The following is a 25,050-nucleotide window of genomic DNA, read 5'->3' as shown; positions in this document are numbered from 1 at the left end:
TGTGGAACCACCAGCATATGACTCTTCCACAACACTTGAAATTCCTATGTGGTCATACTCTTTTGGGTTTAATTTTTCTCTTAAACGTGACTTGAGATATATATGGTATGGGAGAATGTTAGGAAGACTTGTGTCGTTTTGATCAGAATAGCTAGTACCAGTTTGGAAGGGAAATAATGGAGAGGGAAAACATACTGGTGAAATAAGATGCAACCAGGAAACTTTGATGATGGGGTATGGGTGCAGAGACTGAAACAACCCAGAACTAGGGCACAACAGATGACCAGGTGTCATGAGCTGTCTGTGGGCTATGTGTGGACTGTTGAGCATAGTAGCCTCCTGATAGGATAAGTCTGGCATTGGGAACCTCCCGTGACACCCCCACAGGGATTGACCACCTGATGCAGGTGAACTTCCCCCTCAAGCTCTGCCAAAGATCCCATGCAGCACCTGAGATGGGTGTGACCTGCCAAGATGTCAATCAACCTGCTGACTGCACGACATCACTAAGCAAGACTCCACCCTTGAATCCTTATCCCTGCCTTTCATGATCCCCCTTAAATAAACTCCTGGAGCCATTTTGTCTTTTGTCTAGTTTCAGAGCCTATGTGGACTAGATCTATCAGGGGCTTTGCATTCTGTAAATATATTTCTTCGTATTTGTGCTTTCTTATTTATTGATTATTTGAGACTGTAAGTCTTAGGGTGGCTTGGGTTATACTGGGCAGGAAGAATGACCCCCTAATTAATGCTGGCCATCATCCTCCCCCCATTAACCAAGCATTCAGGTGACCAGAACACAACACTGGAAGGGTGGAGCCTCAGACAAAGCTCACCAATGTCATGATTTTTGCTGGATATAGCTCTCAGAATAGGGCTACAGTACCACACAACCTCCTTCCATGACCACCAATAAACATTGCTTTAACTCAATAAAAATTTGTTGATGTTCTAATTAAATGCTTTATTTGTAAAGTACAAATCAGTATATTGACTCACCAGTGTTGCGTTCATTCTTAAAACCCAAACAATCTCCATCAAATCCTAGCAAAGTAGAAAAAGTCACATTGCAATAAGAAAGTTAAAATTGAACTCAATCCTTAAGACTTCAGATGTTTCACTTATTAGAAATGTTTTTAAATTCTCAAATGCTAGTTTAGTAGTATATAAACACACTATGTAATGGCATATTTCTCTTGCCTTATCACATAACATGAAAAAAAACCTAAATATTGACTTGCAGAACACAGGAGATAATCACTGTTTGATGAGATAAGTGATACTGCAGTCCCAAATGGCTATTAAATATGTAACTTCAGGATTTTTTTTCTTGCAGTGGGGAAAAATGTGTTCAAAGTTGTCCATAAACTCACAGTTAGATTCTCCTTTAGCCAATAGTCTACTTAAAACACCAGCCCTGTGATTTAGGATAAGAGAAGCAATCTGTGATTATGCACCCTTGGAGACATAAAATCGATACCATTTGATTTATTAGTGTCTGTCAACATTTAGGGAATCTGTGGCTATTTGAGTGACCCTCTCAACTACAAGAGCTGAAGCAAATAATGCAGATACTTATCAGAGATGAACAAGACTAAGGATTGTCTTAAAAGGATTGCTAGTTTTAAAAGGCCTCTTTCAACCCAGATGCATTGTATTTTATTCAAAGACACAAAACAGACTGAATTGCTAGATTTGTTTGTCTTTAAATGTAGCAGCATTCATATTTAACCTTTTGTTAGATGGACAAATAGAAGGAATTGAGGTACAAATGATAGAGAGTGCCATCTCTCTATCTGAAAGATGGGGAGAGAGAGAACCCATATATATACACAGGAGTTAATCCACATTTCTGTTCCTTGTGGGCAGCATTTACCACAAAGAAAAATACCATGAAAATTTCTGATCATAGTGTCTAATACACTAGCAAACATTAAAAGTCAGAGCATGAAATTCCTTGGCTAAAAGGTTCAGGTCATTTAATTGGTAGATACCAAAGATAAAAATTAATCCCTGGGGAAATTTAATGATGTCATTTATCAATCCAGTCCAAACATGTTTTCTACTTTGCCGATTTATGAAACAGCTTGGCACCTCTAAAGAAAAACATTTAAGAATAACCAACGAAATTGTTTTTAAAAATATTGACTTTTTTTAATTCAAAGAAAAGTTTCATTCTTTAGGAATTAGAAGCAACAGCTCTGGACTGATATGGGATTTTCAGATATCTGCACATATAGAGTATTATTTTTGCATATTCAATGAAAATTCTTCAGATAATGCTCCAACTTAATACTCCAACATGAAGATGTATGTTGAGAATGTTGGGCACATTGCAGGTCTTTTAGCTTTAGATGGGAAGCGAGAGAAAATCAAATATCTCTAAGACTTTTTTTCCTTGGAGGTCACCTGATTTGCAGCAAATGAGGATTTAGTATTCTCACCCATGAGAAACCTCTCTAGGAGGAGTGATGGGTAGTTTGATGTCTAACAGTCATGATCAACACACAGAGCTCATGACAGAATTAATACTCAGTGTTAAACAAGGAATACAGGTCTCCTGTGTCTGTATAAGGCATTTTATATGAGATTTGGAAAGAGGAATAGTAAAGAGTGCATAGAAAACAAATTACCCATCTTTTTCAAAGGTAGAGATTTTCATTTACATTCATTTGTGTTCATCTTTATGAGTATTACTCTCTGTGAAAGGTTCATTTAATTCCAGGGACATGAGTGTAAGAAATAAGCAGAAAAAGACTGAAGGTCAAAAATACAGACACCCAGAAATAGATGCACACAAATATACCCAATTGATTTTGACAAAAATTCAAAGGCAATTCAGTGGAGGACAGATCACATTTTAGCAAATGGTGCTACCATTTGGATGTCCATACACAAAAGTGAATAAATGAACCTAGAGCTAAGTCTCACACTGTCTACAGAAATTATCACATAGTGGATCATGGGCTCAAATTTGAAACATAAAACCATAGAACTTGAAGGAAAAACCATAGGAGAAATCTATGGGTCTTGCCTAGGCAAAGTTCTTAGCATCAAAAACACCTTCCATAAAAAGAAAAATCAATAAATTGGACACCAGCAAAATCAGAAACTTTTGCTCTGTAAGCAGTCTCTGTGAAGATGTCGAAAAGACAAGCTACAGAATAAAAGAAGGTATTTGTAAACCACATATTTGATAAAATACTGTGCCTAAAATATATAAGGAACTCACAAAACAAAAAGAAAAAATAATCCAATTTAAAAATAGACTAAAGACCTGAGGAGTTCGTGTTAATGTAGACTATATACATATGGCAAATAGGCATATGTAAAGCTGTACAACATTAGCTGCTAAGAAAAATTCAGATTAAAACTACAATGAACATCAATATGCATGAGTTAAAATAAAAAGTAGTAACAATACAATAATTATGTGAGTAGAAATCATTGAAACAAAACACAGAATCAATGAAAATAAAAACTGATTCAATAAAATAAATACCTGGCAAGACTGACAAAAAAGAAAAGCAATATCAGAAATTGACAGGGGAAAGCCAGGTTTTGATGGCATCTTTTGCTGAAGTCAGGGACCTAAGAGAATACCAAGGAACTGCACCCCAAGGCCCTGGAGTTTGCTGCAGAGTTCAGGTTATCCTTGCTGTGTCGCCTTAGGTTTGTTCAGTCTGTCCCATGTCTTCAGAGCCCCATCCTCTGACTGCCCACCCCATAGGCTGCAGTTTCTTGGTATTCTCTTATGTCCCTGACCTCATCAAAGGATGCCATCAAAACCTGGCTTTCCCTCTCCTGTCAATTTCTGATATTGGTCATTTGTGTTGCCTTTCTTGCTAGATATTTATCTTGCTAGATACTTATCTATTTTATTAAAGCTGTTTCTATTTTCATTGATTTTCTCTTTTGGTTTTCTGGTTTAGTTTCAATGATTTCTACTCTTATTGTTATTATGTTTTCCTTCATCAGACTTTGGGATTAATATACTCTTCCCCCATCCCACCCCAGGTTCTTGATGCAAGACTTTTTCTCTTTCTCTAATCTATGCATTTAGTGTCATAAATGTCTTTGACTGTGCTTCTCCTGTGTCCCACAAATGTTAATATGCTGCATTTCTATTCTCCTTCCATCCAGTGCATTGTCAAATTCCTTTGAGACTTCCTTTTTTGAACTATGGATTATTTAGAAGTATGTTATTTAGTTTCTAAGTGTTTGGGAGATTTTTCTATTCTCTCCCTGTTACTGAGCTTCTGTTTTGTTACATTGTGGTTAAAAAACACACTGTGCATGATGTCAATAATTTTGAATTTGTTGAGATTTGTCTCATGGCTCAGGATATGGTCTATGTCAACACATCATCTAGGAGCACTTGAAAAGAAAATACATTTGCTGTGGTAGGATAGAGTGTCATATGCATGTCATTTAGACTCTGCTAGTTGATGGTGTTGTTGAATTCTTCCAGGCCTTTGCTGACTCTGTCTAGTCTTCTCCATCAACTTTTGAAAGAAGGATCTTAAAGTCACCTGCTATAATAATGAAGCTTTTTTTATTTCTCCTTTTTGTTCTGCCAGTTGTTGCTCCACATTTTTTTAAACATCTTTTATTTGGTATACTCACATTAGGATTTAATGGATTGACCCTTTTATCATTATAAACAGTCAACCCTTCATGTCTGCAGGTTCCACATCTGTGGATGCAACCAAATGCAGACTGAAAATAATTTTTTAGAAAGTGTCTTTACTAAAATGTACAAACTTTTTTCATTATTCCCTAAGCAAAACAATAATACATTTACAATATAGGTATTACAAGTAATCTAAAGATAATTTAAGTATATGGGAAAATAGGTTATATGCAAATACTTGGCCATTAAGAGATCAGAGCATCTGAGGGTTTTGGTATCCACGGCAGGTTCTTGAAGTTCAAGCTCACAAACACCAAGGGATGATTTGAATGTCTCTCTCTATCTCATTTTCCTTTTTCTAAAGTCTACTTTAAGTGACATTAGTGCAGTTGCTCCTATTTTTCTTAATTAATGTTTGCATGATGTACCTTTTTTTGTCCTTTTCCTTACAGTCTTCCTAAATCATAATATCCGAAGAGAATTCCTCCTTAAAAATATATTGTATGGGGCTGGGGTTGTGGCTCAGTGGTACAGCATTTGCCTAGCATGTGTGAGGCACTGAGTTTGATTCTCAGCACTGCATATAAATAAATAAATAATAATAATAAAGTTCCATTGACAACTAAAAAATATTTTTTAAAAAATATATTATAGTCTTTTTAGTCCATTATGCTTATATTTGTTTTCTAATGGGCATATTTAGGTCATTTACATTTAACATAATTATTGTTATGTTAGAAATTAACATACCATTTTCTTTCTTGTTGACTGTTCTCTGCTTTTCATTTCTCTGTTATCTTTTTCCTAGCTTGATGTTCATTATATAAATATTATTTTAGAATTCTATTTTTATTTATCCATAGTATTTGTATCTTTTGTATATCCTTTTAGAAATTGTCCTAGTTATTATATTATTTATGAATAACTCATCTCATCCACTCATCTATCATTTTACCAGTTCAAGTAAGATATAGAAACTTTATCTTCACATCCCTCTATTATCCCTGTTTATAATAGGATTATCTTAAATATTTCCTCTATATACATTTAGAATCACATGAGACAGTTACAGTTTTGCTTCAATAACAAAACATAATTTAGAAAAATCAAGAGGAGAAGGAAAGCTTACTGTTCTTATCAGTATTTTTGCTTATCATGTTCTTTATTCGGATTGTCTGTGGTTACTTTTTTATTGTATTCTTTATATTTACAGGACTTCTTTAAACCATTCCTTTAGGCAAGTTGGTCTCCTGCTTACAAAGTCTCTTAATTTTTCTTCATTAGAGAATGGCTCAATTTTGCCCTCATTCTGAAGAACAAGATATAGTCCCAAAGTCATGACCCCAAGGACCCACTACCTTTAATCAGGTCCCACTTTCTATAGTTTTCAGTTATTCCTAATGGTCCATTCAAATTATGAATTCAGCAATGGATTAATCCACTTATAATCCAACCATTTCCTAAAAGCCCCACCTGTGGACATTGCTACATTGGAGACCAAGCCTTTAACACGTGATTCTTTGGGGGACATTCCAAATCCAAACCACAGGGTTTCACCCATTATATTTCCTGTGTGTTATTCAGATTAGATATTTTGTATTATTCTGTTTTCCAGTTCACTGATTATTTCCTCTGTCTTTTCTAACTACTCTGAAGTTGTACCAATCAATCTAGCTTTTTATTTCATCTATTATATTTCTCTGTTCTAAAATTTTCATTTGATTTTTATTTGTATCTTCTATCTCTTTGCTGAAGTTGTTCAATTTTTAAAATTTGTTCCACATATGCTTGAAATTGCTTGCTAAAGCATTCTTATCATAACAGCTTTGTTGGATAATTCTAATATATCTGTCATCTCAGTACCTATTGACAATGTTCTTTCATTCAGTTTGAAACCTTCTTGGTTCTTAGTATCATAGATAATTTTTTTTTTACTGAAACTCAGACTTTTTGCAGTATATTATTAAACTCTGGATCTTATTTAAACCTTCTATTTTAGCTGACTTTCTGATACTACTTCCTTTGGGTAAGAGGGGCACTACCTTGTCATTTCCAGGTGAAAGTAGGAGTCTACACTGGTCTTTATTGACACCAAATATAATGAGAAAGAAGGGCTCCTCATGCCGACTAGATAGTGAGACAGAGGTTTCCAGTTCCCCAAATAGTCTACACTGACACTGTGGTAAAGGTGGCCTCTATGCCAGTGGGTCATGGGAAAGTTCTGGCTCTTCAAGAGGCTTCCTCTCCAACAACCCCAAGCAGAGGGAGAAGGCACCTGTGCTATCAGATGGTGGGAGAAGTCCAGCCTCCTTACATGAGATCCACATTGTTTTAAAAGCCAATTTAAAGATCCACATTGTTTTTAAAGCCAATTCATTGTACCTCAAGTTCTCTGTTGTTGGTTTTTAAAGAGTTCTGTTTGAAAATTGAAGCATTATAATAAGAGTCATCAATTCAGGACAGTATCATAATTAAGTTCTAAGAAGCCATATAAGTCTACTATTATTTTCTTTATAAAGCCATATACATTTATTTTCCTTCAAAGAACTCCTTAATAGACTCTCATTTCTTAGAAGGTGAATACTGCTAGCAATGGCATGCAAGCTCCTTGATGATCTAGTGCCAACCACCACTCTGATCTCAAATTCATTTCTCTACATATTCATGACATAGATTCCAGGGAATTATTAGAATTATCCCCAGAATATCATTTCTTAAAATATGTTATCTTACAGTATTTCACTAGATCCAAGAAGCCCTCAATTACAAGACATGCCATTGTTTCCTATGAATGACTAAGAAAATCACTGATCGTTACTTTTATACAATACTAACAATTTTAAGATGCATCTCAGTTTTAGAAATATTAATGCATAAAAAATTTTGGCCTAAAATTTTATGAAATGTGGTAATCATTAAGTATACAAAAGAATATTTTTGAATAATAATTTAAAGGATAACACAGTGAGTTTAATATGACCTACTCACCATCCTACCACATTTTATTCTCCTACCCTCCCTTTAAGAGGACATGTGATTTAAATTTTTAACCATTCTCCTGCTCTTATTTATTATTTTCAGATATGCTTGTATCTATGCACAGCTTTTTGTTTAACTTTAGCATATTCTGACCTTTACACATGTGTGCTTTATTCTGCAATCTGCTCTTTTTGCTCAAAGTAATCTCACTGAGATTGCCCCATTGTGTCACTATAACTCATTCATTATACTGCTGTAATAGTCCACTATGTAGATACCACAATATTTTTACCTATCCTGCAATAACTGCTCATGTGCTGATGATGGACATTGGGAGGTTTGCCTGTCATGTGCATGGTATTAAAAACATGCTGCCATGAACATGCTACTTGTCTGCCAGAGCAGGCGTTTCTCTAGACCATATGCATTAGTACAGTTATTGTGTCTAAACTAGGGTTGAACCTTCACAGTTTTACAAGATAACAGCAAACTGCTTTCTAAACCGTGTGTAACAATTTGCCCTCCCAGCTATAGCATGTGAATATTCCAGCTATGTCACTGGGTTCCACTTTCACTTAGTTCAAAGATATTCCATCTCCTGTACTCTGCCAAACAATACTCAATCAACTCTTGAACCATCTCTTCAAGAAAGCACATAACGTAAAAGCTAAAGGTTAAGATTTGGAGCCAGACTGCTCCAGATTGCTATGAAAAATTTGGTTACTTAATATATATAGTGTGCCTAGAAAGGTATCCTTGGACACAATCCACAGAAAATATTAGTTAAGTATTTTTGTTGCTGCTGCTATTGTTTTATTAAATTACTTACAGAATCCTGGAAACACTTAGATTTTAGTGTGATCTGCTTTTGTGCACTTGCACACATGGCACCCTCATGCTGAAATTTCATTCTAAAATTTCATTCTCCTCCATCTGAATTTCATTCTTTAGGGTCAATTCTTTATGCCCCACTCAAACCCATGCAGAGTTGATCATCCTTACTCAGGGATACCCCTGCCTCTTCCACATCACTTATCACATTGCAGCCTAATTACTTGTCTACCTCCTGCCTCCCTTGTTATAATTTCAGTTATTTCACACACATAACCTTTCATTTATATTCCCTATTTCCTAGTTTTAGTAGTCTCTTAACAGATATTTGATGAATAAGTGCATAAATAGACAAATGAATTAAATATGAATAATTGTAAACATCAGTGAGTACCCACTTACAAATTTTTTTTAGCTTTGCAAATTCATCTGGGTTACAAAGAGTTAAAATGTATTTACCATCGTATTCTCCTATCAGACCCTTATTAAAGGAATTCTACTCTTTTTTAATAGCCTAGGATAGAATAATTTTAAAGCATGACCTTTTTATCTGTGTGCAACCGTAACAATTTTTTCTTTAACCAACCTTATAAATTGATCTTTCTTCTTGTTTTCCTTCTCTATAAGAATGTCATCCCACAGCACAACTAAAAACAAAAGAAAAAATGCTTGGAGCATTGAAGCACAAAGTTATTTTATGGATCTCCTTCCTCCTTTTTAGTCTTCAAGTTGGTAAAAAGAAAAAAAAAATATGTATATATATAGTACCCTTTGTGCTTTTCTTTTTCTTTCAGATTTTACACTGTAGTTAAATGGTTGGCTGCTAGAATGTTAATTCTTTATGCAAGCAATAAAGTCCACCACTGTTACCAGGAGCATCTTCTACTGCTTCCCTCACACAGATTTGTATGAACAGCTCTCATTCACACAGCTGATTTTAATTCTTAGACTTCTGAATCTTATAATGTGTCAAACCTCCCTCCTTAGTTAGTATTCTCTACCAAAATGGTCTCACTTTTGACATTAGTATTGGGCAGTGAGGCCAAACACTATAAAGTATTATTTAGGACCTTTTATGCTTCTCCATGTGTCACAGAATTAAGTTTATCTGGTTAACTATCTAGTGCTAAGAACATGGCACCTAGAATTGAACACAGTACCCTAGATGTGGACTGAAAAGTTTATGCATTTCTTGATTTTATAAGTATGTTCTACAATCCTTGTTTCTATGCACATATGTATTAATATAGCTTAAGAATATTTTTTTTTAATTTGGGAGAAAGAAGAAGTCATGGTATACTAATAGAAACCAAGCATTTTTTACACAAATTTATTTTTATTAAATTTCATCTGTTTACTTTGGGGGCCAGTATTGCCTATTCAATAATATAAGTCTTTAATTTATATTATTTGACATAACAAAAATTCATTATTCCACTTGGATTTGAGTCACTTGAAAACTTGATGACACAAGTTCTTTAAGGAGATGTCTCCCACACAATACCATATGTGCACTCAGAGCTTACCACAGTGTCTGGTAATAATAGGTGTTCAATGTAAATTGAATGAATTAATTCTTGAGTGAATGGATATTATTTAACATTAAAGTTATTATAGTCCAGGCTCATCTACTTTCTTATGCTTCTTCCTTTTTTCCCCTATTTCCCTGTCTCATAAAATGATACAAATTATCCTTTCATATTATCCAATTGTCAGCTTTGGAGGCATTTTAGATTTCAGCTTTTCTCAATCATTTACTAACTTTCCAATCACAGTGTGGATTGCATCAGTTTTGCCCTTTCCAGTCTAATTAGGGATGCTATTCCAATCCTTCATTAAGAAGACTGACATTAATAGCTTTTATTGCTAATGAGACACTTTTCTCATGATATTACAGAGTCCCCATTATGAATTATGTCTTGAATTACTGGAAGTATGCTATTTGCAGAGTATTCCCTTTTCCAGGAAAACCAACACAGTGGTAAATACGTTTGTTCAAACAGCTGCTTTCAACAGCAGGAATCACACATGCCAACACAACAGTGAGCTGCCAACAATCTTCTGATAGTGTTCTGAATTCAGGGAGGAAGTCAAGGGAATTGTATGTAAATACCCTAAATGTGTATGTCTGTTTATCTATGTGCACGCCAAATGTCAGATATATTCCACATTCATTAACTAAGAGCCAATTGGGCCAGGCACTGTACTGTTGGCAAATATGAATGAGACACAATTCCTGTCTGAAATTCAGAATCTTAGAAGAAAGACAGATATATGGAAAAAATCCTAAATGAGTTATATGTAGTGATGCAAATAGGCTCAAAGCATAATAAGAAAGGTTGTCCAAGTACTGGGAATTTAGGGATGACATTTTATAAAAAGGCAAAAGAATGATGGGACAGATAGATAGATAGATAGATAGATAGATAGATAGATAGATAGATGATACATACATACATACATACATACATACATACATATATACATACATACATACATACATAAATATATGTGGTATTGGGTACTGAATCCAGGAATATTTTGACACTGTATCCCTAGTACTTTGTTTAAATTTATTTGGATTTTGATATGGGGGTCTCACTAAATTGTCAAGGAGGGACTCAAACGTATTATCCTTCTGCCTCAGCCTCCTGAATTTCTGAGATTACAGGCATGTGCCACCTGACTATCATGTTCTTCTATGTCTCTCTGAAAATAATATGTTCATATCACTTTAAATGTAATAGGACATATATGAATAACTAATGCTACAAAATTCATGGTGAATACAAAAGTAATGTTTTCAGCAAGGAAACAATTGCAAAAATAGAATTAACAACTTCAAGCCAGGAAGAGGAACAGTAAGCTATACCACTTTTACTCCAAACATAGCAATGATAGCTTCATATGGAAAGATGAAGCCAAAAAGACAGAGCTGGAACAAGATAAACATCTCTGTTTTAACCTGGCCTCCCAACAATGCCAGGACAAAGGCTTACTACTTTGTTAAGTGATAAAATCCCATGGAGCAGAAATACATAAAAAAGAGGAAGGAGACAGGTAAAGGGAAAATCCAGTTTGAGGTATTAGGCATGACTGATAGATCATCTCCTATGATGATCTGAGATGTCAGATGGAATACTTCCCAACCCACAGAGGAAAGAAGGCTCTCACCTCGCCGTAGTTAAAGCCTTACTGCACAGCCCTTTTACTCCTCTCATACCCACTCACACATACTTCTAGGTTGTGCCTGCTTATGACCATATCAATACCTGCCTGTCTTCAACAAGGAATTGTGACACAGGAGGTGAGACCGTGCCTGGACCTGCTATCTGGTTGCACGTGTGTGAAGGTTGTTGACTTCTCCAAAGACAGTTGGTCAACAAAGCAGTGGCTTTGGCTAAAATGGAGTACCAAAAGTTCCACAGGTGTCTGATATCATTTCTGTGGATGTGAAATGCAAAGAAGTAAGCAGAAATAAAGCTACTGTCTACTGGACTTGAATCTAGAAGCAGCGACCTCCATCAACCTCCATCATATGTAATAATGACAAACAGAAAATGCAAGATAGTGCTTAGCCCTAAGGAAAGAGAAAGAGAAGGAAACAGGATGGGGAAGTAGTAAACAGGGACACAACAGTGACCATAATGTCTTATTTCTTAAATAAAAAAACTCTGAGACAAAAATGGAGAAATACTGCAATTTTTTTAAATTGAATGTTGGGTATATTGAGTGCTGTTATATATTATTCTGTTTAACTTTTTGTATGTCTAAAGGATAGCCTAATAAACAAAATTCACAAAATTAAAATACATGTACATATTGAAATGGTGCTGGTCACTTTAACAGTACTAATTATTTCCATGTAGAATGTGACATAGATATGTGTATCCTAGTGTTGTGTCTTAGCACATTATATTTTCTTTAGTTTATTTTTGTGAAAAATCAATATGATTTCAGGAATTATTTCTTGTCACAAAAAAATACCAAGAGCAGGAGATTTTGTTGTGAAATATTTATAACTCAAGTAAATTTTTAAGACATCATTAAAGAAATTTAAAGAGTGACTTGTATAGATCCTATTACCCAGTCCCTCTTTTTTGTCCAGTACAGAAACAACATGAGAACTCAGAACACCATTTCCAATTCTTTTCTGCCTTCATATCTCTCCAAGGGTGTTTTGAAGTCATTCTCTTTAGAAGACTAAAGAAGTAGGAATAGAGGTGTAAGATGACCCTTCCAATATTGTTCTATTTTCATGTTTTAGTATTCTAAATTTATGGAGACTCAGTTTTCCCTTTCATCCTCAACTGTGCACCTAAAAAGGAGGCTTTGCTTACCAACTAAAGAGCAATTAAATGTCTGGACATTTCTGCAGAACAGAACTCATTGCACATGGTGACCATTTAATCTGTCCAATCTCCTTTTGACAGCCCAAATCTGATTACTTTTCTCAGTAGAATACTCATCAGACCTCCTTGAGCTCTGGACAAATCAATCTCCCTGATTTCTTCAGACTTTCACAGCTAATCCTCGACCAGGTCTGCAGCAATACTTTTAAGCCTCTTTGACAACATGGAAGAAACAGAACTGTAAATATAATTAGTGACTCCTTCCTACATTTTCTACAAAACATTTTCTGCCCTGGAGGATTGTATGCTAGGAGCAAGCAAAGGAAGAGGGAGGAATGGAAAAGGGAGAAAACAGGTACAATAGATGAAAATGATAAGGCCCATTACAGTGACTTTCAAGTTCTTTACAAACCAGTGGCATACCTAGAGTATTTAGCACACAGAGCTGGTGGCTTTTCAACAGTCTTCTACTCAATACAACAAAATTATCTCCAGCAATAATCATGAAATGGAATGAGCAATAGCTAGAAAAGATATAAAGACAGTGAATATTCTCTTTTATTAAATTTTGTGTATGATAGAATCTGGCCAGTTTCTTTTAAAAAGTGAATTTTAGTAAATGCAAACCATTCACATCTCCCAAATCATACTGATGCAATGTTTTATTTCCTTGATTGGTTCTTTAGTTCTAAAGAAATTACAAAATAAAAAGGAGAGTAACTTATAATTTTTAAAGATGTTTTTTGAATGTAAGACAACATCAATGTAAGAAGTATGAAACAAAAAAAATCACATTTCATGGTCCCTGTTTTACTATTTACACTGTAAACACAAATCCAAGTCTTCAGATAGGATGACAAGATTGAGATCACTCCAGTGCTAATTCATTGTCCTTACACTTGCTGTGCCATCACTGTTTATCTTGAATGTGTTGCTTAAACGCAGGAATACATGTTATTTATAGAGGTTGGAGACAAGCTATGCCTTGTGCAAAACAGAAGAATATCGACCCTTTACAAGCAAACGTTAGAAACAAGAAATGTCACTGATTTCACATATCAGAAGCCAGTAGGATAAATGGAAATATTCTTTGTAGAATACAATGCAGAATACAATCTTTATTAAAGAATAAGTTTTAAAGATGTAATAATTTGGGGCTGGGGATGTGGCTCAAGCGGTAGCGCGCTCGCCTAGCATGCGTGCAGCCCGGGTTCGATCCTCAGCAGCACCACATACCAACAAAGATGTTGTGTCTGCCGAGAACTAAGAAAAAATAAATAAATGTTAAAAAATTCTCTCTCTCTCTCTCTCTCTCTCTCTCTCTCTCTCTCTCTCTCTCTCTCTCTCTGTCCCCCTCTCTCACTCTCTCTTTAAAAAAAAAAAAAAAAAGATGTAATAATTTGAAGTTCAGAACCTTGACCTAGGAAAGACTTTGTTCAGGAAAAGTAATTGTTTAGAGTTGCCTATACCTATTGATAATTTTTAATAATCAATTTTCAGCTAGTTTGTTATCATTTTTTAACTTTTCTATAGATAATGCACTCCAGTATTGCCGGTCTTCAGTAGTTTCCACTGTTCTGCCTTCATTGCAAGTGAGTAAATATCTTGACAGATTTTTTTAAATTTTATTTCATTTCTTTTTAATAACAGAAAAAAATTAATGCTTCAATGGAGATGAGATACCAAAGCCTATTCCTTGATCTAACCATCTTAACAAGTTTAAGGCACACTAAAGGCACAATTAAGGCAAATATATCAGCTTGGATTTCTGAACAAATAACTCATATTAATATTAAATATACTATTTTGTCTGTCTACATTACTTATTTTCTTCAAAGTTCTTCAATGAGTGTCTTACTTTTAATAATATTACTCAAATAAAAATATGATTATAAATAAAACACACTCAATCTTAAATCTCTATTTGGTTTAATCCATACTCTCTCTTTCTAACCAATCTCCTTTCAGATTTTGAGGAATATGAGATGCTCCTCGAGTCCTAGATACTTACAAAATCCACATTGCTCATTGTGGACAAAGGACCAAAAGTCCTTTCTTGTTATAATTTATATCATTATTTTTGTCTTATTAATAGACATGCAAATGTGTTCAAATTAAGATATCCTTAGTGAATGCAAATATTAACTGGTTATAGGAAAACCTCTATAGGACTCATCACACACACACACACACACACACACACACACACACACACACACAATATTTCAAGTTTGCTGGCCTCAGGAACATTCTGGAAATAATTAACTCCCTGGGACTGGTACAGAGATTGGATATTTAGAAGAATACTCAAAAGATCTATCTATACTTTTATCTCAGGCGTACCATTTACAATAGCAACTCTCAACTTGGATGTGCAATGAAATCATCTAGGAACCTTTAAAAATTACTGATGCCTATGTTTTCCCCTGAGATATTCTGGTTTAATTAGCCCATTGTACAGATTGGCCAGAGAAAAGTTTTAAATATCTCCGCACCCTGACTCTTATGTGCTGCAAATGTTAAGATCCACCACTTTCAAAACTTATTTCTGTGTCCTTACTCTTAAGCTAAAGCCTAAAAAAATTTCTGATTTGGAGGGATTTAGACTTTTTTTAAGTCAGTGTTTTATTTCAAACCCACACATTTTACATAGGTTATATTATTTAGAAGTAATTAAAAGAGTTATTTTGATTGACAGGAAACCACCCCTGCTAGCAATTCTGTATATTATACATGTAGAGAAGAAATTTCTGCCTAAGCAGATTTGGGCTTGAATTATAACTGTGATGGCCATCGTGATACATAGCTTGGATCACCCTTCAAAAAATCTGCTCATAAGATCACCGTTGATCAGCACCCTTCTGCAGCCCCACATTTGGCTCCAACTTATAAGTCTCTACTTCCCTAGGGGCTGTACCTAACCAAAGAGTCAGCATAGCAGGGGTATTAGAACTCGCCAGTGATATGGTGTGTGTGCTGAGTGATCTCCAAAGAAAGGGTCCATTGTGGTTAAAGGCTTGGTCCCAAGGATAGTGCTATTGGGAGGTGGCAGAACCTTTGACACGTAGGGCCTAGTAGGAGGACCTTAGGTGATTTAGGTATTCATTTAGAAAGAAATATGGGACTTCAGTGTCTGTCTCTCTGTCTGTCTCTCTCTCTCTCTCTCTCTCTCTCTCTCTCTCTCTCTCTACACACACACACACACACACACACACACACACACACATCACTGAACCAAACATTTGAATATCATGGCAACATAACAAGTTGTTAGTTAATTCTCTAGATAAAATGTGTGTACACTAAATTTATATAGAAGTAGATGGACAGAAAAAAATGGTTCTGTTTTTGAATGGTGATTTAATGTTTCTTTTTTAAATTAATAATTACCTATCAAATAATTTCTTAATATTATAGTCAAGGAAAACAAACAGGTAAATTAACTTCTCTTTGGTTCCAAAACATATGTATTTCTTTTATATATATATATATATATATATATATATATATATAGTTCATGTTGTAAGACTTTTTCTATGGCCAAGCTTTCAACTTGATCAGGGTCTCATGCCCCAGCAGGGTACATTTCATATGAATCTAGTTACCTCCTGGCTTCTAACACTAATCCTTAAGAGAACCAAACCAACTTCTGGTCCCATTTGAACATTCATTAAGTTGATGAACGAACGTAGACTGAAGTTTAGAAAGATCATTCAACACTCCACAGGCTCAATTTCGCTCAGAAAGAGTAGAACAAAGCTTTAAAGTTCCTACCAAAGGCTTCTGATAGAAAATTGTGGACTTGGAATTGCAGTCCATTTGCACAGAATGTAACAGCTAAAGCTTTACCTTCACATGGTATTTTGCAAGTTTGCCAAGTGCTTTCACAGCTACCTAATTTAACGTAATTACATGTCCCTTATCATTGTGTGCTGCAAATCATTTTCCTATTCATTCAGGGTTGCCCCCTCCCACCCATATTATTTTAAATCTTTCTGGACTACCTTTAGAAAATGAGACTTACCCAAGCATTTCCATGTTTTACATGGTGAGGGTGAAGAGATCTGTCACAGATAATGTATGTAAAGACCTGGGGAAAATTTGGCAGCAGTATTAAAATTGCTGATCCATGAGTTGAGCTATTTGACTGGCAAGCTTCTTGGTTACTTAGAAAATATAAGTCTCTTCTTCATTTGTTCAGTTTGGTTTTTTTTTTTTTTTTTCATTCTGGAGAATGAAACTGGTTCAAAGAGACCACAGGGGGTAAATCTAATCAAGTCTTAAAAGGGGGACTAGAACTTTAGTCCTCTGCTTTCCATGAGAACAGATCTGTCCTAAATATTTCTAGCTCCTTGTGCACAAAAATGGAGTGCGTTATCTGACTGGGGAGTTTCAGAGCTGAATATGAGTACAGAAGTACTTTCTGCCCTCCTTGTTCTCAAGACCCAGCTAACTACAGAGTGTGATGCTCAGTTCTGTTATTCTAAGAAAAATTGAGAACAGTCTCTGCTTTTGCCTACAATCTATTTTTAATTCTAATTTTTTAAGTATGACGGCAGAGTGCATTATAATTCATATTACACATATAGAGCACAATTTTTCATATCTCTGGTTGTACACAAAGTAGAGTTATCCTATTCAAGTCTTCATACATGTACTTAGGGTAATGATGTCCATCTCATTCCACCTTTCTATCTCTTTCCTACCCTCATGCCCCCTATCTTGCCTTCCCTCCCCTCTGCCCTATCTAGAGTTCATCTAATCATCCCATGCTCCCCCAACCACGTTATGAATCAGCATCTTATATCAGAGAAAATACTCGGCATTTGGGTTTTTTGGGGATTGGCTAACTGCACTTATCATTATATTCTCCAACTCCATTTATTTACCTTTGCCTACAATCTTGAAGTTCAATTCAAAGAAGTATTAGAATATGGTGCCTTGAACCAGGAAAATTGAGAAATAGACATGGAGTGCGATTTGGGTGGAAAAAATAACATTGCATACTAAGACTGGGTGAGATCAGAGGGTGTCTGTTGTTGACTTTGGTGGTTTGTAGGTGCTTACAAGGCACCTTGCAACTGCCATTTCACAGTTGTGTGGTGTGCTTATAACCAATGCAGCCTAAGCAGCAGCTTTAGACCTTTGGTTTTAAAGGAATAGGTTACTAGAGGGTTTTAAATTTGGTGGAGGCTGCAGTTTAGGTGGCTGATCCACAGGTCTATGACTATTTGTATGCAGGGAAAGGCTGATTTTCTACACGCTGAGGTTCATAGGACATAAATAAAGTCACATAGGCTCCAGAGACCCTCAGAAGCAGGCAGCTACAGTGCAACCACAGACTTCCCACTCTCCACTCTTACAAACAATAGGTGAAAGAATTTTCATTGCTTTTAGTATGTTTCTGAACTGTGAATGTAGGAACTATATTTAAAGTATACAAGCATTCAAGTCCAAAACATATTTTAAAACACACATGTGTGAGGTTCTAGCTATAACTGTTTTGTGTCAGATATATTGTCTTGAAGAACACAGGACAATACCCATTCTCAGCGAATCTCCTGATGACAACAAGCTTCAAGAAACAGCAAAAGGCAGTACAAGTTCAGAAATCTACTGAGGGTCTTTCTCCAGCTGGACTGGGTGTGATCTGGGGAAAGAGGTCCTAGAGCTAAGTTGTTTCATAGCAAAAACAATGGATCCACCATCATACTATGGCAGAGGAGAAATTGGAAGACATGTCACTAGACAGAACCCACATTAAATCACATTAGGATGCCCAAAACACATGGCCCAGCGATTTGCCAAATAATGCAGAAATGCTTGTAAATTCCTAAGATTGACCAGCATGACTCAGCTATCCCATTTTAGAAGAGTCCATGTGCATAAATAGATTTTCCCCCAAGATGTGGTAATTACTTAGTGCTAAAGGGAATATCCTTAAAGGGGGCTTCTTCCAATTGAATTCAAGCCCTCAAGCTGTAAATTCTGAAAAATTGACATGAATGGAGTAGCATCTCAATCAGACTTACAATCAACACTGTCCACCCTATTCTTAGATGTCAATGAATCTCTTCTAGAAGTCCTGACATCATTGATGCCAGGTTAGAGAACACAATTTCCCCCGTCAAAACTGTTCTCAGGGCTGGGGATTAGCTGTTTTCTAATTTTGGTGGAATAAGGGCCCATGCCATAATAATCCTGTAAATCCCTTTTTGAAAACGAATCACATTAGAAATTTGGCATTGAATTAATGCAGTTTCTGAAGCTGTGTGGGAACTACACCCATTCTGTGAGAAATAGTCCAGGCTGCAGCTGCCCAAGGAAACTCATTTTCTCTAATAACGGAGAACTCCTTACTGACAACTAATCAGAATAAGCAATTGGAAGGAATAATTTTTTCCCACTAATTTCATTGAAATCACAAAGGTGAAAAAATTTGAGTCTGGGTTTTATTCACTTGAACTATAACATTCAAAATAACTTCAACTAGCAATTTAATGTTTGTGGAGGAATTTAATAATGGAATTTAATAATAATTCAGAAATTCCAGTTTTTGTCATGTTATTATTGGAATAGCTTCATGTGTTCATTTAATATCATTGCAAATCCTCTAATAAGTTTGGACAATGAAGTTGGATAAAATTCGGGTTGAGAATATAAAGGGGAGAGAATTTTCAGCTTTATTATAGATTGACTTTTTACACATGTCTAGGAGAAAAGGATTTCTCTCTCACCAGTGGTACTAGGCAGATCCACCCAAAATCAGACATTGGTGGTAGGACAATAACCTCAGGATGATGGAAAAGTCTGCTTTGATAGACTGAAGATTTGACCTCTAATACAACAGCAGCAATCCGCTTTCCACAGACTTGATGGTTAGGCTCCATTAGGTAAAAAATCTCAAGACTTTCTGGAGGCTGGGGTTTGTGATAATTCTTTACCACCCTTGAATTTTCTCTAATGGAGTTTTCCCAAAGTTTTTCATCTTAGAAAGTGAATCTGTTACTGGACTAATGAATATGGGAAAAGAAATAGGTAAGTGTAGCTCAGCCCTTTCTCCCTACATTCTTGAGGGAGCCAGCTGCTTTTAGAAGGTACATAGGCTCCAGCATGAATTTAGGTTCAACAGGATCAGTCTCCTACCAAGAAGGTTCCAAGTAGACTCTGGAAGATCCTGTTGTTTGGTATTAGGATCCCATTATTGTCCCATCCTTAGGTTCATTCTCCAATATTAGTCTCATTAATCATAAAGGATAAAGGTGATATTTGATCTCTTTGCTCTCCATCTATTTTCCCATAAAGATGATAGATAGATAGATAGATAGATAGATAGATAGATAGATAGATAGACAGATAGATAGATAAAATTGAAGTTGTGTGTGTATATGAGAGAGAGAGAGAGAGAGCAAGGCAGGCAAACCAAGGCTGTCATTTTTGGGGCTTGCTTAAGGATATATAAGGTAAAAGAGGAAGACTCTCTAATGATAATAGTCCAGTAAGCTAATAAAGGGAAGTCTAGATCCAGGGTTTGAGAGTTATAGAACTACACCAAAAGAAGCCCCAGAAAAACCTTGCTTCCCTCAAGTTTCCAAATGAAAAAGTATAAGCAGAAAATAAGTCCAGGGTTTCCAATTTCACATTCGCTCAGGTATATGTCTATAAACTTGAGAGATTAACAATATAATATGTCTTGAAGTTTATGGAAAAAAATCAAAAGCAGAAGCACAGATGCAGGTGTTGGCAGTGGTGATCTGTACAATGCCTAGGAAGGTGAACCACCTTTCCCTATCTCCCTCATCACCACAACTTCAGCATCTGTTCCCAGGATGAAACATTCAATATGGTCACTTACAAACTCACAATGGACAGAATGAGAAGTGAGAAGGCTGAAGAAAATAAAAGAATAGGAAATTAAGCAGGGAATTTTCCCAGTACCAACCAATTAATCTCATAAAGCCCATTTTGATGGCCACACTGACAGAGAGACCCTGGCAACATTTTTATGGGCTTCTACAGTTAAGGGCACTCTTTCTGTATGTCTCTGATGTAAGCAAACAGGTGCCATTCTTTCCTATAAAACAAAAACAAACCAAAAAATCTAAAGCTTAGTCATATCCTTAAGGACATATAAGGTTTAGCCAAAAGAAAGCCACTGGCCACAACGAGGAATGCCAGAAAGAACCAGAGTGATAAAGCCCCACCTTCACCTTTCCTATAATTAAATGTTCTTTTCAATAGTCCATGCTTTCATACTGTTGGAAAATTAAAATAGCTATTTTCTCCATGAAAACTCAGCCCAGACATTATAACTCCCTTTCTGATCCATTGTATGGACCAATTCATCCAACTGAATAGAAGAGGATAAATTTGACTTTCCTTGCTCCCTTAATATTAACAAGGAGAAATCTCAACTCCATTTTATTTCTCTCCTCAAGTGAACTTAAGTAAAATAATAATAATCATCATCATCATCTATATTAATGAAAAAGATGGATAGAAAAAAAATTTTCAAATTTTAGTGCTACTCAACTACAACTAGAATTAAATTATCTGAACAGGAGTTGAAATATGGAATTGAATAGTATCAGAATATCCTGGCCCCTGCACCTCTCCCACCAAATAGCTTTCTAACCTAAACAGCAGTTTGAAAAGATAAACATGCAAACAAATCAAAGACGGTGGATTAACACTAAAAATTAAAGTAGGCTAAGAGGAGAATGAAAAGGTTTTCTCTGACTGACATGATCTCTTAAAGTTGTAATCAAGCATATTTGAGCATGTGGAGTGTGACACACACACACACACACACACACACACACACACACACAGAAGCCATTGCCATGAACACATTCTAGTTTAATCACCGTGTCCACTCCAGACTGTTGATTAGTTCCCTTGGCTATGAAGAACTCAAAGGACTTGACCCTTGGACTCTTCCAGTTAAATTTTGTCTGAAACTTTTTAATCATTTTTTATTAATGCAAAACAAAGTAGAAACACTTTACCCAAACTCTAATATTTAGGAACTAATATGAAGTGGGAGGAAAAATTCCCCTGGAAGCTAACTTGTCTCTCAGGATCAAAAAATGAGACCCTCACTTTTTGTATAGTATGTTTTTATTGGAAATCTAGAATTTTTGTAGGTGCCCCTTATATTTCTTTCTCTCACCCAACTATTGACAATCTTCTTCCAGCTCTATCATTACCTAGAGGTCAGCTGAAAAGACAATAGTTAATCTGCAGAAATCTTTTGACAAAACCCATGCTGTCTATGTTTCATCCTTAGGTAAGTGGCTCCACCAAAATGCACTTGCCATTGAATAGAAGCTTCACACTACAGGCTGGTTTTCATAATTAATGCCGACACTTAATACAACCTCTTGTTGGAATAATTTGCTTTAAATCCGGAGTCACAAAAAAAGAAGGTCACCTACTTAATTTATCTGTACCTCACCACCTGAATATATTTGTGACCTTTGGATCATTGAAATATCATCTTTCAGAGGACAAAAATAATGCAAGAATATCTTCCTTATACCAAACCTTATAGTAAAGACTACCAAAGACAGCATAAAATCATTATCCCAAACTTAAAACAACAGCTATCTAGTAAAAACACAGCACACACACTGAAACCAGCTTATCTCTCATAAGAAAGTCATACAGCCTCACAATTTTGTTTGGTAACAAATATTCTCAGCTTTTCCCTTACAGAATTGATAGAAATATTTACTGAAACACAAGACTAGGATTTTATCTGAATCAACTTTTGTGGCTTACCTAAACTATTGCTATTTACTTCCAACACAAAAGATAAATGAGTAAATTGTACCCAGATACTCACAGTGGAGATCTTGGTTCTAGCCCCTGACAACAGACGTCGCGGCTGCAGACTGAACGCTACTGTAAGAAGGCACTTTTATTTTCCTTACAAAGTAGCACCCTCTAGTGGCTTTTCAGAAATTATTAAGGCATGCACGCCAAGTATGTGACATAATTTGTTTACTATCAAGTTACACAGTGTCAAAAAGCTCAGGTGAGATCAAAAGCTTGTTCTGGGCCCTTCAGAAAGCATATTCCAACCTCTTTCCATGCTTCTCTAGGGGAAAGATATTTAGAATAGAAAAAAGATTTAGAACAGTTCCTATTTCACATCTATTAGGGGCCTGTGATTAAAATATACCTTTCCCTGGCAATACTCTATTATTTTCCAATGATGATGATCTAGCATCATCACTGCTATTAATGTTAATAGAAAAGTTGTCATTCACTATACACCAGCTTTGTATTCATGTTCTTCCTGTTTCACACCATTTAAAACTCACTATGAGTATATAATAACCTAAGCTTGATCGTCATCTTCTTTTACCAAATGAAATAGTGAGTAGAGGCCCATATGTATAATGTAAGTTGTCTGAGTTCAATTGCTTAAGAGGAGATTAAGAAAGACTGAGAGTCAAATCTATCTTTATGTATTTTGCAAGAACTCCCAGTTTTGATTTCAACAAGCAAAAATTTTCAGTACTTTTTAAAAATATATTTATATTTTTAGTTGTAGTTGGACACAATACCTTTATTTCACTTATTTATTTTTATGTGGTGCTGAGGATTGAACCCAGGGTCTCGTGCATGCAAGGGGAGCACTCTACCACTGAGCCACAACCCCAGCCCCTTCAGTACTTTTTGCATGAATCCAGCCTCTAAAGCATTAGGCGGAATTTTCAGCCTACATTGTACTAGATTCTAATCATGAGAATGTGAGTGGAAGCATGGATACCACTTGCATGCACTGTCCATGAAAATCCTCCCTTTTGTAGTCTTCCATATTCCTTTGCCCTCAGGGACAGTGAATTGGAGATGGTCCACAGTTAACCTGGGAAACCATGTGTTACAGATAACAGAACCACAAGACAGAAGGAAGGTGCCTGGCCCCTAGTCACAGTTTTGAGGAAATGCACCTGACAATTAGGAACATCTGTTTTACCATTTAGGTGAAGTGTGAAATTGACTTCCATAAATTTTGAATCATACAGTTTTGCATTTCTTGGTTACAGCAGTAAGAATTTCATTTTCATTAATGGCATCACAGAAAATGTAACAAGTTTAAAATAGGTTTATCTCCATTTAACATAGTTTAAAACCAAGGTTCAGATAGTTAAATAACTATCCCAACTATGCATAACCATAGAATTCAAACTGAATCCAACTCAGATCTCTTCAAAACACATGCTTTTTCCTCTGATTTATAGTAACAGCCCATCACTTTGTCTCTAAGTAGTGACAAAACTAGCATGTTCCTTTGTACCAGTTCACTTAGTTATGCTGTAATAACAAATGACTCCAAAATCTGAGTTTTTCACGGTGATATTTACTTTTCATGTACATCCTCCTCAGTTCACAGTGAATGTCTCCCTCATCCTGCACCTGAACTGAAGGAGCAGTCCTTATTTCCATCAGATGTCATAGAAAGAATAATGGTGGTACTGCATGATAGTTATGAAAGCTTCCATCAGGAAGTAGTCTGTGTTGCTTCCACTCATTGGCCCAGCAAGTCATTTAACCATATCTAGTATCAATGGGATTGGGAAATATAATCCTTTTACATAGAAGTGGGAAAAAATTGAGAAAAAGAACACATTCAACCATGCCCTCACTTCCCTTCTAATTACACTGTAAAGTTTCCACTCACATCATCATACCCAAGTACAATGTAGGCTGGAGATGCAGTCTGTGCTTAAGAGGCAAAGGAAACAGATTTGGTACAGTTAACAGTCTCTGCCATTGTGACATATATAGAGGACACAGACTACTAACTAGAATCTAGCAGATGCTTTATGAATCTTCTTTCCTGTTTTTTCCTCTGGGTTTCTTTGAGTCTTACCTAATATCAAAAACAGTTTTATCTACTGAGGATCAGACATGACATTTGCAAACTTAAAGTTAAGAGAAATGTGAGAAAGTTATGACAAAGTTAAAAGGAAATAAGTTGTAACTAAATTATTAAAAAGATTAAAAGGACCAAACTGTCAATGAAGGAATATGTACTCTTATATCACCAATAAAGAAAAACTCCAAGAAAGCTAAGAATTAAATTAAAAGATATGAACTGAACCTCTAAAGCATTAGACTGAACCCCCCTTGGGCACTTGAACAGAAATCAGATTTTCAAATCACTTCAGTGATTATCCAACACATACACATACACTTAAATATTTTAAACTAGGTTGTAGCAAAACTCAATGTCAGCACAAA

The 25,050-nt window shown here is 35.7% G+C and overlaps 1 protein-coding gene across 2 annotated transcripts in view; it reads right to left on the bottom strand.

The window, feature by feature from the left end:
* Arhgap24 (Rho GTPase activating protein 24) overlaps nt 1–22,661 on the bottom strand; it is a 711,589-nt gene extending 688,928 nt beyond the window's left edge. The window contains exon 1 of one of the 2 annotated variants that reach the window (XM_078021565.1): nt 22,643–22,661. The gene's annotated coding sequence lies outside the window, so the exon portion shown is untranslated. Of the gene's footprint in view, nt 1–999; nt 1,018–22,642 lie in introns of those variants that run through there. The other variant, XM_078021564.1, reaches the window with a different exon arrangement.
* Nucleotides 22,662–25,050: the final 2,389 nt, after the last annotated feature.

This window comes from Ictidomys tridecemlineatus, chromosome 9 (assembly GCF_052094955.1).
Source record: "Ictidomys tridecemlineatus isolate mIctTri1 chromosome 9, mIctTri1.hap1, whole genome shotgun sequence".
NCBI lineage: Eukaryota > Metazoa > Chordata > Mammalia > Rodentia > Sciuridae > Ictidomys > Ictidomys tridecemlineatus.
The sequence above is the reverse complement of the archived record's forward strand: the minus strand, read 5'-3'. Positions and strand labels throughout refer to the sequence as shown.